Below are 12234 nucleotides of genomic sequence, written 5' to 3' on the forward strand. Positions count from 1 at the left end.
TCCCTCCCAGACTTTGCCTCAGCAACGCAAGCGTCTTCTGCTCTTGCGCTTTGGAAGTGGCATTTTCCACTCAAAAAGAGGGACGGATGCTCTGTTATCTGACGGACGTATGCCAACACACCGACATTTCCATTTGATAATTAATTTTTTTAAAAAATAAGAGAGTCGAACAACAGCGGGCTAGGAAGGTGGGACCACACGCCAGATGCATAGGAAATGAATTGGCTTTGGAGTGCACCCTCAATGGTTGTACTGCATGATGAAATGTGGAACAAATATAGGATCAAGTGGATCACATTAAAAAGTAGCCATTAGTCCTTAGGATGCCACAGAATTTTTGTCTGTCTGTCTGTTTTTCTTTCATTTTGGTTTGGTTTTGATTCATCTGATAGGCTTTCCTTGAATGGCTTTCCGTTTACAATTGCATTTGCTAGACACTGCTGCCCAGTTTTGTGGGTGGGTTGGGACATTTTTAAAAAGGCCTTTGCATGGTTTTAACAGATTTGCCTCTGCTTTAGGTGCCTGATTGCCTGGAGGGAGACCTCCGTAGAGCTGTGACTTTTTCGGACTAAAGCACACATCTGGGCCCCTGTCCCTGAAAGGCAAGGAAGCTGTGAAGCAGTAAACACTCACTCAATGGCAATTCTGTTTGGCTTTCCTTGACAGATGAGCCATTTGTGCCTCCCTAGTGAACTTTACCCCAAATCTGGGAGGAAACAAGGGGAATAGCCACGTTGTGTTCCCCCCGCTGCCCCTCTGAGCTGTTTTAGTACTTTGCACAGTTCCACCCTTAGCGGTTTGCAAGTGTGCACACATCACTCTGGCAGATTAGTTTACCTGTATGTTTGCAAGGGTTGTTTCTTTTGGCCACTTGGCTGATTTTTGTACTTTGGGTGAATCCAGCTGCCAACATCAGGGTCATGTGAGTCAGGGTCAAGGGGTTCACTTTGCTAAAAAGGTGCAGGCAGAATCCAAGGATACTATGAACCTACGCTCCATCCAGCAATCAAGGACAATGCCTTTCACCGGGAGAGAGAAAGAAGTCTTTTGCCAAGAGCCGCCCCGCATTGGGAACCCATATTTGGAAGATGCTTTGCTTCGGGATTACCTGGAATCGCACCTGCCCACCAAGGTCTGTCCTCTGTTGGTCAGGTATTCTCAGGTTAAGCGTATGCCAGGACTCCTGGTGAGCCTCACAAAAGAGGGGGAGATCTGTAGCCACGGTCGGTGGGTTAGCAACACGTAGATGATGGCAGTGCTTCTGAGCAAGTACACAGCAGCGCCTCTGCTTGTATATGGATAAGCCAATAGAGAAGCTGGGGTTTCTGGATGTTGGTGGATTCCCATCAGCCCCAGTGATTATGGGCGGTGGCAACTAGAATCTCCCAGATCCAGATAAAGCCTACAGGGGTTCTGTCATTTCCCCAGAATCCTGATAACCTGTCTACTTTGAAGAAGAGTCCACTGAATTCAATTAGGCACTAATGTGGGAATCTACTAAAATATGTCTTCTTGCTTTGTCGCATCAGAACTACAGTGACTCTAATGGGATGTTCAAGGTGTGTGAGACATTTAAGAAGTGGTTTCGCTATTGCCACCCCCTGTGAGTTTGCAGGACTGAGCAGGGATTTGAACACAGACCTCTGTGGTTCTAGTCTATCACTCTATCCACTACACCAGTGGTCCCCAACCTTTTCGGAACCACGGACCGGCTAGGCGTGTGCAGGATCTGGGGGGGGCGGCACCTCCATGCTCAGAGGTGGACGTGGCACATTTGCAGATGGGCATGCTGCACTCACACAGATGTGCAGGTGAATGGGGCGTGCTCACGGATGGGCGTGGCACACTCACAGGTGAGTGAGGTGTGCACATGCAAATGAGCATGCCACACCTACCTGCAAGCACAGCACGCCCATCTGTGCATGTGTGCAGGGGGGTGGGAAATCTGTCTCTGCAACCCGATCCTGCAAAGTCCATGGACCGGCACTGGGCCGCAGACCGGGGGTTGGGGACCCCTGCACTACACCACACTGACCCTCCTCCTATGAGTTAGGTTTTTGTTATTGCTGTTCAGCATTTAGCCTCCTTATTTATTTATTTATTTATTTATTTATTTATTTATTTATTTATTTATTTATTTATTTATTTATTTATTTGATTTATATCCCACCCATCTGATACATCTATATCACTCTGAGCGGCTAACAACAATATTAGTATAATTATAGGAACATAAAATAAAAATATCAATTAACAAAGATAACATAAATCATAAATAACAAATAAAGAAGAAAAATAGATTAAATTAAATTAAATGCTGGCAGGAGGGAAGGCCTTAACATAAAGCCATGTTTTTAGCTGAGTTTTAAATGTGCCCAGGGTAGGGGCCGCGTGAATCTCAGGAGGGAGATTGTTCCAAAGGTGAGGAGCCACCGCCGAGAAGGCCCGGTTTCGCGTCTTCTCCCTTCGGACCTCCCTCGGCGTCAGGCTCCTCAGCCTCACCTCCTGGCTCGCGCGGGTGATCCGGGTAGAACTTGGTGGGTGAAGGCGTTCCGCCAAATATCGAGGTCCCAAACCGTATAGGGCCTTGTATGTAAGCATTAAAACTTTGAAGTCGATACGGAAACGGATGGGCAGCCAGTGCAGTCTAGCCAGGATGGGAGAGATATGATGGTATTTTCTCCCTCCAGTGAGAAGTCTGGCTGCTGCATTCTGCACCATCTGAAGTTTCCGTATCAGCCTCAAAGGTAGCCCCACGTAGAGCGCGTTGCAGTGGTCTAATCTTGAGATTACAAGCGCATGCACTAAGGTAGTGAGGGCCCCCGTGTCGAGATAGGGCCGCAGCCTGGCATTCCGCCAAAGATGGAAAAAGGCGGAGCGGACCACCGACGCCACCTGTGTTTCCATGGTAAGCGTCGGGTCCAGGTGTATGCCCAAGCTGCGGACCCCACTCACCGGAGTCAAGGTCGCCCCCCCAAACGAGAGAGAGTCGACCAAGCCACCAACCACGGGGGGCCCCACCCTCAGGACTTCCGTCTTGTCCGGGTTCAGCCTCAGACCATTCTCCTGCATCCATTCCAGTACGGTCCCCAGGCAGCGCTGGAGGGACAGGACGGCATCACCTGCAGTTGGTAAAAAGGAGATGTAGAGCTGGGTGTCGTCAGCATACTGGTGACACGATGCTCCACACCCCCTGATGATCCCAGCTAGCGGCCTCATGTAGATGTTAAATAGCATTGGGGAGATAATCGACCCCTGTGGAACCCCACAATTGGAGCTCCACGGGGCCGAGACACTCTCCCCAAGCTGAACTCTCTGGGGACGATCCTCCAAGAAGGAACGGAGCCAGGCTAACGCCAGGCCACCGATTCCCAACTCAGAGAGTCTCCCCAGGAGGATACCGTGGTCGACGGTATCAAAGGCTGCCGAAATATCGAGGAGGACCAACAGAGACGTTTTGCCCCTGTCAGCCTCCCTCAGCAGGTCATCATACAGGGCGACCAATGCCGTCTCTGTACCATGGCGCGGCCTGAAGCCCGACTGGAATGGATCCAGGGCATCTGTTTCATCCAGGAGAGCCTGAAGCTGGTCTGCCACCACCGTCTCCACCACTTTGCTCATGAAAGAAATATTGGCGACGGGCCTATAGTTGCCAATTTCGTCCGCCGCCAAGTTGAGTTTCTTTCGAATGGGCCTAATGAGTGTCTCCTTGAGGGCAGGCGGAAACCTGCCCTCCAGGAAAGACCCATTTATTATTGCTGTGGCCCATTCAGTTGTTTTCGGCCTGGCTGCTTTGATTAGCCAGGCCGGGCAAGGGTCCAAGGAGGAGGTGGTGGCCCGACAGCGGTCAAGCACCCTGGTCACAGAGTCAGGCGTTACCGGCTGAAAAGAATCGAAAATAACCGGGCAAGACGGAGCGCTGGACATCTCAGCTCGATTCACTGCGTTCAAAAAGGGAGAGAGCTCCCGGCGGATGGCCTCCACTTTAGATTTAAAAAATGCTGCAAATTGGTCCGGAGAAAAACTAGGGGGAGGCCCATCTCCCGGGCCAACTCCGGATAGGTCGCGCACTATACGGAAGAGCTCCGCCTGCTGATTGGATGCTTCGCTTATCCGGTTAGCGAAGTATGATCTACATGCAGCCTTCACCTTATTCAGGTAAAGGTTAGTTGCGACCTTGACAGCTATCCAATTGTTATCCGTCGGATTCTTCCTCCATCTGCGTTCTAGCCTTCTCCTTATTCGCTTCATCGCCCGGAGCTCCTGGTTAAACCAGGGCGCCGGACGAGTTCTGCGCCGGAGAGGGCGTTTGGGCGCGATCGTGTCTACTGCCCTGGTGGCAGCGGTGGACCAGCTGTCCACCAGGACGTCGACAGGAGCACTAGCCAGTTCAGCCGTAATCCCTCTCATGACATCCTGAAAACCAATCGGATCCAGTAGTCTTCGAGGGTGGGCCATTAAAATAGGCCCCTGCTCCCTGCGGAGGGGGAGGGCCACTGTGAGGTTACATTTGATCAGGTGGTGATCTGACCATGACAAGGGGACTGACACCAGGTCCGCCACCATCAGACCACTCTCGCCCCAGTTGGAGGAAAAGACCAGGTCCAGAGTATGACCACCCACGTGGGTGGGGCCGTTGACATGCTGGGACATGTTCAAGGAAGCCATGGTTTCCAGGAACTCAAGAGCTGGCCCAGTAACCTCTGCCTCCGCATGCACGTTGAAATCACCCAAGGCCAAAAGCCTTGGGGAAACCAACAGTGCCGCGGAGACAAAGTCGGCCAGCTCCGGAAGGGAAGTGGCTGGGTCGCAGGGAGCGCGGTAGCCCAGCAAAATCCCAATTCCATCCCTGGCCCCTATCGACACGTGGAGCACCTCTAGACCCGGCCTCACCACCGAGGAGCGCCTGGTAACCTCCAAGCTGGATTTATAAACAATGGCAACTCCCCCTCCCCGTCCTTCCAGTCTACCCTGGTGCTGGACATCATAACCGGGCGGGCAGATGAGAGCTAGGGGAGGACCACCCTCCCCATTGAGCCACGTCTCGGTTATACATGCCAGGTCTGCATCCTCCTCCAGGATAAGATCATGAATCAACTGGGGCTTATTCGATACAGACCTGGCATTCAACAGCACCAGGGTTAGAGTGGAAGGCTGGCTGAACTGATTACCTCGATATTGGGGGTTGGTCACAGCCTCAGAACAGCGAACAGCCTTCAAACATCTGTTCGCTGTTCTACTAACACGAGCACGGGCTGTGCCAGCGCCATATCGCCCTCTACCCATGACCACCGGAATATTAAAAGGCCCCTCACTGGGCAAGCAGGCCTCCCACTCCATGCCAGACAGAAGAAGAAGAAAGAAGAAAAAAAAAATTAGAAAACAAACACTAAGAATATGAAACTTAGCAAATAAACATAATACGTTATCATCCTTCCTTAGGTTTCTAGTGGACTAGAATACAAATCTCTAACTAGTAAATGAACATATAGTTTCATGTATTTAGGCTGCATTGTAGGTTAAGAACAGTACATTCTGAACCTTTATGAAGGATTTTATAATATCTGAGGTCCTTTATATATAACACCTCACTATCTCACTATCTTGATGCACAGAGCCAACATTTAATAAATGAAAACACATCCTTGCTAAATTGATTCATTTTACTGAGAACAATTTTAGCCCATCGTATATCACAGGATCTCAGAGTGCATTACAAAGCTCTATAAAACCATCTGAAAACAATCTAAAATCAAACATGAAAATGCAAAATTGAAACATTCACAGCAAGATTGCCCCTCCGTTAAGGATGGCTGAAGCTGCTACTCTGCCCGTTGCATTCCCTGCAGGAGCCAGTCCTCTAACTCCATGTATAAACCCAAGAGGTGTTTGATTTCAGAATTACATTATACAAAACCCTATGCCGTCTGAATTTTGATGGATTATTTCTTGGATTATAATTGCTCTAAAAGCAGCAGTAGTGGCAGACAGTGGGCAGTGGCAGCAGGCAGTGGCAGTGGGCAGCAGAGGGGCTATGCCACTGCTGCCGCCACCATCTTCACATGCAGCAGGCCCCAGCTTCCCTTTCACGAGCTGGCTGTTGTCTCTACCAAGACATCCTCCCCCATCTGATAGGCTGGCACATGTGCAGAGGCAGGAGCTGACTCCCAGAAGGGAAGTTGTCCCACTGTCTCTTCTCCTGCACATACACTGGCCTCGCTTCCCTTCCAGGATCACTCCATGCACACACACCGAATTGGGGGGAGGGAGCAGGGAACTAAGTGACTTGAGACTCAGACTTGGGACTTGGGACTCGTCCCGAAGACTTGCCAACATCCCTGCTTGTGATTGGGGGTGGAGTGCATTCCAGGTGTTATGAGATGTTTTCAGTTACAAATGGGGCCCAGAAAAAAGTGAACCGGGAGAAGGAAGAATCCAGACCCTCCTTGGATTTCGCCATCTTTATCACTCCCAGAGAGAGGATCTTGATTTCTTTTTCCTGCCCTCCTGCTCACCTAGAACGTTTGCTCTTCTTCTTCTTAGGTGTTTGCGGAGGTGAGCTCAGATCTTGAGCAATTTGGGGCTCGTGTGAAGAATGAAATGGACTCCTTGGGGTGTGAGTGTGAATTGAACCCTCCCAGGCTACAGCATTTTGATGCATGGGGACGACGAGTGGACCAAATTATCACTTGCACAGCCTGGAAGAGGATGAAGGAGATCTCAGCTGAGGAAGGTCTGGTGGCTGAAGCTTATGAGAGGAGATACTCAAACTGGAGGTAAAAAAGTCTTGACTTTGATTAGCACCTGTAGCTTTACAGACAGTCAGATGTCAAGGAAAGTAGGTCAGACTATGCCCAAATATGCTCAGCACCCTTCAAACCAGATGTTCCTACAGAGAGCTTATCCTGTTGTTGTTTTTTTCCTGCCTGTATTCTAGCTGCCATTTTGAAATTAAGTAAGGCATTGTGTGTCTCCCTCTTTCCACAGTTGCATTTACCAGATTGCCAAGCTGTTCTTATTTGCTCCATCATCTGGCCTCTTCTTGTGTCCTCTAGCCATGACTGATGGCGCAGCAAAAGTAATTGAGGTGAGACTCCCTTGCTCAGCTGGTAGGTTGCTGTTCATCATCATTCTTGAACTACTTTTACATTTTTCCAGGTTAAATATACTTTAACTGGATAACTGGAAAAAGGAATAGAAAGTAAAGGAAGGAGAGGGTAGACCAATGATGAAATTTGAGGAAATTGTTGAGAAAGGAGAGAAAACAGAACTTAGTAAAAACAGGAAGGAGACCATCAGTGTTATACATAAGATTAATGCAGGCAGAATATAAAGAACAGCTTTAAAAGAAATGTGGCAAGGAGATTCAGCTAAAGACATTAAGGGAGAAGATTGAAATAAAATGGGGAATTAAAGAATAATGAAAATCTATCTGTAAGGGTTAAAGAAAATTGTCATGAAGTGGTATGGACATGGTAGTTAACACTGGTGAAACTAAATTCATTAAGTAAACTGTATCATCTTTATGCTGGAGAGATAAAAGAAGAAAAGGGAACATACCTACCTGTGTGTTGGACTTGTGAAACAAGGAAGAAGGAATGATAAATGTTATTTAAAGAGAATACTGAAATAATGGGCATTGATTAGGGATGGCACGAACGAAAAACAAATCACCAAATTTATTCAAAAGTCACTAATTCATCCATTTTTATTTGCATGAATCAATGCTGCCAACAAATGCAAATCAATTAATTTTTAGTAATTTTGATTCATCAATTTGTTTGGCTACAAAATGCCCCCCCCCCAAGCACTGAGAGACATCAAAACTGCAGGAAAGTTTCCTCTGACTCAGTAAACCAAGCTCCTGTGGAGAACTGTGAAGGTGCCCCAGAGGAGAGTGTGCCATCCCCAGAGGGTAAAAGAGAGGAGGGAGGGGAGAAAACAGAGAGTGAGAAGGAACAGGCGAACCAAAGGGAGAACGCAGCGGTGGAAAAGGAGAAGACAGAGTGAGTTTGAAGTGAGTTTAGTGGAAGAGCATGGGGATAAGAAAGGGGAGGAGCAAGAACTGTCAATTTGGCAAGAGAGTATAAGTAGTCAGGGAGAGCGTGGGTTCAAGATAGAGTTGGAGCTGTGGAAATGAAAGAGAGAGCTGGAGAGGTTGAGAGAATATGAAAGAGTAAAGACCCAGACTTTAGAGGGACGTGGTGGTGCTGTGGGCTAAACCGCAGAAGCCTGTGCTGCAGGGTCAGAAGATCCGGCAGTCATAAGATCGAATCCACGCAACGGAATGAGCACCCGTCGCTTGTCCCAGCTCCCGCCAACCTAGCGGTTCGAAAGCATGCAAATGCAAGTAGATAAATAGGTACCATCTCGGTGGGAAGGTAAACAGCGTTCCTTGTCTAAATCACACTGGCCATGTGACCACGGAAAGATTGTCTTCGGACAAAACGCTGGCTCTATGGCTTGAAGAGCGGGATGAGCGCCGCCCCCTAGAGTCGGACACGACTGGACAAAAATTGTCAAGGGGAACCTTTACCTTTTTAAAGACCCAGTAGTTGCTGAGAGACTTCCCCAATTTGAAGCTGGGCAGACTGCTACCGGATCCTGTACCGAAAGAAGGAGGAGAGATGAAATACGAGATATTAGAATGGTCAGTGGTAGTCTTTCCAAAGAATAAAGGGCGAGGGCCGCAGGCGATTAGACCAGATTCATGATATAATACTCCCCCTCCAGAAGGTGACTGGGCGCGACACCCATACTGCGGCACCATCTACGCAGTGCGGAGCGCGCCCCTCAGGAAGCGAACAGATGCCGAGAGGTTTGGCCCAGCACCCCTATGAGTTCAATGGATGGTGGTTGAGACTATGTGTTAAGACAGTTACGGCACATTGCCTGAGTTAAGTTTTTTCGATCCCATCATGAATAATGCTGATTTGCCTGTTACTAATAAAGAAGAAGTTATTAAAGTTAAGAAGACGTCTCCTGTGGTATTTCCCACACAAAGTGAGGAGTTTTCAAAATTTGAAACTGAACCCATTCACTAGAACCTTGGTGGTGGTCCTAAAAAGGGCCAACATTTTGTATGTAACTATAGATTCCTTTTGTGTCTGAAGCATGCATATTTCTTAGCTTGTGTAAATTGTAAATGGAGACAGGAGGGTTTTACAGCAACCTTGAAAGGGTTCCTCCAGCAGGGTCTGGACAACACACTGCTGAGCAAACAAGTTCGTATCGGGGAGGCCAGTACTGTTCTGAAAACTGGTCTAAACCTGTTGTCCATGCCGCCCAAGCTGCCTCTCTTGCATACAAAACTGATAAGTTAAGGTATGAGTCTGCCGTTGCCTCTGTTGGGAGCTTTTTGCTCAACTTTAGAGCAAAACCACTAGTGTACATCTCTGGGCTTCAGTAAAATTGTGTTGCTTCACACTGGTCTCCTTTGCTTGGTCTTCCACCAGGGAAGGTCTCTGTTTCAATTGGGTAACATTGGTGCTTGGATCCTGGCTGGTCCGAGTTCCACCAGAGAGGAGAGGGCCTTTGTGGTGCCTGCTAGTACAGGCGAGGAGACACAGAGGTTCTCCCCTAGGAACTGCCAGGATTGCCCCAGGTCCTATCAAAAAGGTGTCCAGCTGGCCAAGGCTGCCCTTCTGTGAGCGGTCCCAGCTGCTATATCTACCCTGTTTTCCCGAAAATAAGACGTGGTGGCACTGTGGGCTAAACCGCAGAAGCCTGTGCTGCAGGGACAGAAGACCAGCAGTCGTAAGATCGAATCCACGCAATGGAGTGAGCTCCCATTGCTTGTACCAGCTCCTGCCAACCTAGCGGTTCGGAAGCATGCAAATGCAAGTAGATCAATAGGTACCACCTCGGTGGGAAGGTAACAGCTTTCCGTGTCTAAGTCGCACTGGCCATGTGACCACAGAAGATTGTCTTTGGACAAAACGCTGGCTCTATGGCTTGGAAACGGGGATGAACACAGCCCACTAGAGTCAAACACGACTGGACAAAAATTGTCAAGGGGAATCTTTACCTTTACCTTTAAGGCTGTATACTGTTTACAGCAGGACCAATTTACCACCAGATTAGCCATGGCAACCCAGGCTAATCTCACTACACAAGCTGAGAACCGAGAACCAGATCAACTTCCAGAGGCTGAAATTCTGCATTGTTATTTGATTGAAATGAACCAAGAACTCTTTAAGACTTCTGGTGATGATATTTTTATAAATAACATTAAATTTATGGCTCTGAAGGATTCATGCTCTCAAGTAACCTCATGCCATGCTGACATCGTCCCTCAGGAATGCATTTTGAAAGGGGAAAGCATGACAGTTAAGGGGATTGGAGCTGCAGCTGTTATTCTGCCAGTCGCTGAAATACCCATCAGATATCAAGGTTGGGAAGGGAAATGGAGGTCAGGAGTAGCTGCACAACTGCCAGTGCCGGTTTTAATAGGGATTGACCTCGCTGAGCATATGAAGAGAGTTTTAGTGCAGACTCATTCCCAGAAAGAAAATGAAAGAATAGCTGAGGAAAAAGTTGAAGTTCCTATAGAGATAATGAGAGATACTAATGACCCAGCTGAGCTAATACATATTAAGAATCCCCAAGACAATACATTTACACAGGAACGAAAAGCAGATTCCACGCTGCAACATTGCTGTGAAAAAGTTACTGAAGAACCATTAACCCCTGAAAAACCTGAAAGGAACCTTATAGAGAAGGACCTATTATACTGAGGGATCTTAGAGAATCCCTGAAAGCAAGGGGAAAACCTCCAGAAGCAATTAGTGACTGTTATAAATTTACAGGGACAGCAAAAGAAACAAAAAGTCTGGTATGATGAGAAGCCCCTTCATGGATTGCTGCCTTGTCGTGGCGAAGGGGCTTGAGTAACTCAGAGAAGCTATGGGCTATGCCGTGCAGGGACACCCAAGACGGACAGGACATAGTGAAGAGTTCCGACTAAACGCAATCCACCTGGAGTAGGAAATGGCAATGCCACTCCAGTATCTTTGCCAAGAACGCCCCATGATCAGAAACAAAAGGCTAAAAGATATGACGCTGGAAGATGGGCCCCTCAGGCGTCAAACATGCTACTGAGGAAGAGCAGAGAACAAGTACAAGTAGCTCCAGAGCTAATGAAGTGGTTGGGCCAAAGCCGAAAGGACGCTCAGCTGTGGACGTGCCTGGAAGTGAAAGGAAAGTCCAATGCTGCAAAGAAAAATACTGCATAGGAACCTGGAATGTAAGATCTATGAACGTTGGGAAGCTGGACGTGGTCAAACAGGAGATGGCAAGAATAAACATCGACATCCTGGGCATCAGCGAACTAAAATGGACAGGAATGGGCGAATTCAGCTCAGATGATTATCATATCTACTATTGTGGGCAAGAATCCCGTAGAAGGAATGGAGTAGCCTTCATAGTCAACAAAAGAGTGGGAAAAGCTGTAATGGGATACAATCTCAAAAATGATGTCAATACGAATCCAAGGCAGACCTTTCAACATCACAATAATCCAAGTTTATGCACCAACTACCATTGCTGAGGAGACTGAAATTGAACAATTTTATGAAGATTTATAACACCTTCTAGAACTGACACCAAAGAAAGATGTTCTTCTCATTCTAGGGGACTGGAATGCTAAAGTAGGGAGCCAAGAGATAAAAGGTATAACAGGGAAATTTGGCCTTGGAGTTCAGAACGAAGCAGGGCAAAGGCTAATAGAGGTTTGTCAAGAGAACAAGCTGGTCATCACAAGCACTCTTTTCCAACAACACAAGAGCCGACTCTATACATGGAAATCACCAGATGAGCAATATCGAAATCAGATTGATTATATTCTCTGCAGCCAAAGATGGAGAAGCTCTATACAGTCAGCAAAAACAAGACCTGGAGCTGATTGTGGCTCTGATCATCAGCTTCTCATAGCAAAATTCAACCTGAGACTGAAGAGAGTAGGAAAAACCACTGGGCCACTCAGGTATAATCTAAACCAAATCCCCTATGAGTACACAGTGGAAGTAAAGAACAGATTTAAGGAACTAGATTTGGTGGACAGAGTGCCTGAAGAACTTTGGATAGAGGCTCGTAACATTGTCCAGGGGGCAGCAACAAAAACCATCCCAAAGAAAAGGAAATGCAAGAAAGCAAAGTGGCTGTCCAATGAGGCCTTAGAAATAGCAGAGAGGAGAAGGGAAGCAAAATGCAAGGGAGATAGGGAAAGTTACAGAA

General features: G+C 47.7%; 1 protein-coding gene, 1 long non-coding RNA gene and 1 gene segment (V, D, J or C); all 3 read left to right on the top strand.

The window, feature by feature from the left end:
- Positions 1 to 12234, top strand: part of LOC140702678 (Ig lambda-1 chain V regions MOPC 104E/RPC20/J558/S104) — a 255235-nt gene that overhangs the window by 233513 nt on the left and 9488 nt on the right. The gene's annotated exons all lie outside the window — the stretch shown is intronic.
- Positions 1 to 12234, top strand: part of LOC140702671 (immunoglobulin lambda variable 2-23-like) — a 276893-nt gene that overhangs the window by 59465 nt on the left and 205194 nt on the right.
- Positions 907 to 8554, top strand: LOC144584772 (uncharacterized). Its single transcript, XR_013539200.1, has 3 exons — positions 907 to 1132; positions 6544 to 6776; positions 6988 to 8554. It is a non-coding gene; the product is annotated as an uncharacterized LOC144584772 (long non-coding RNA).

This window comes from Pogona vitticeps, chromosome 14 (genome assembly GCF_051106095.1).
Source record: "Pogona vitticeps strain Pit_001003342236 chromosome 14, PviZW2.1, whole genome shotgun sequence".
Lineage (NCBI taxonomy): Eukaryota > Metazoa > Chordata > Lepidosauria > Squamata > Agamidae > Pogona > Pogona vitticeps.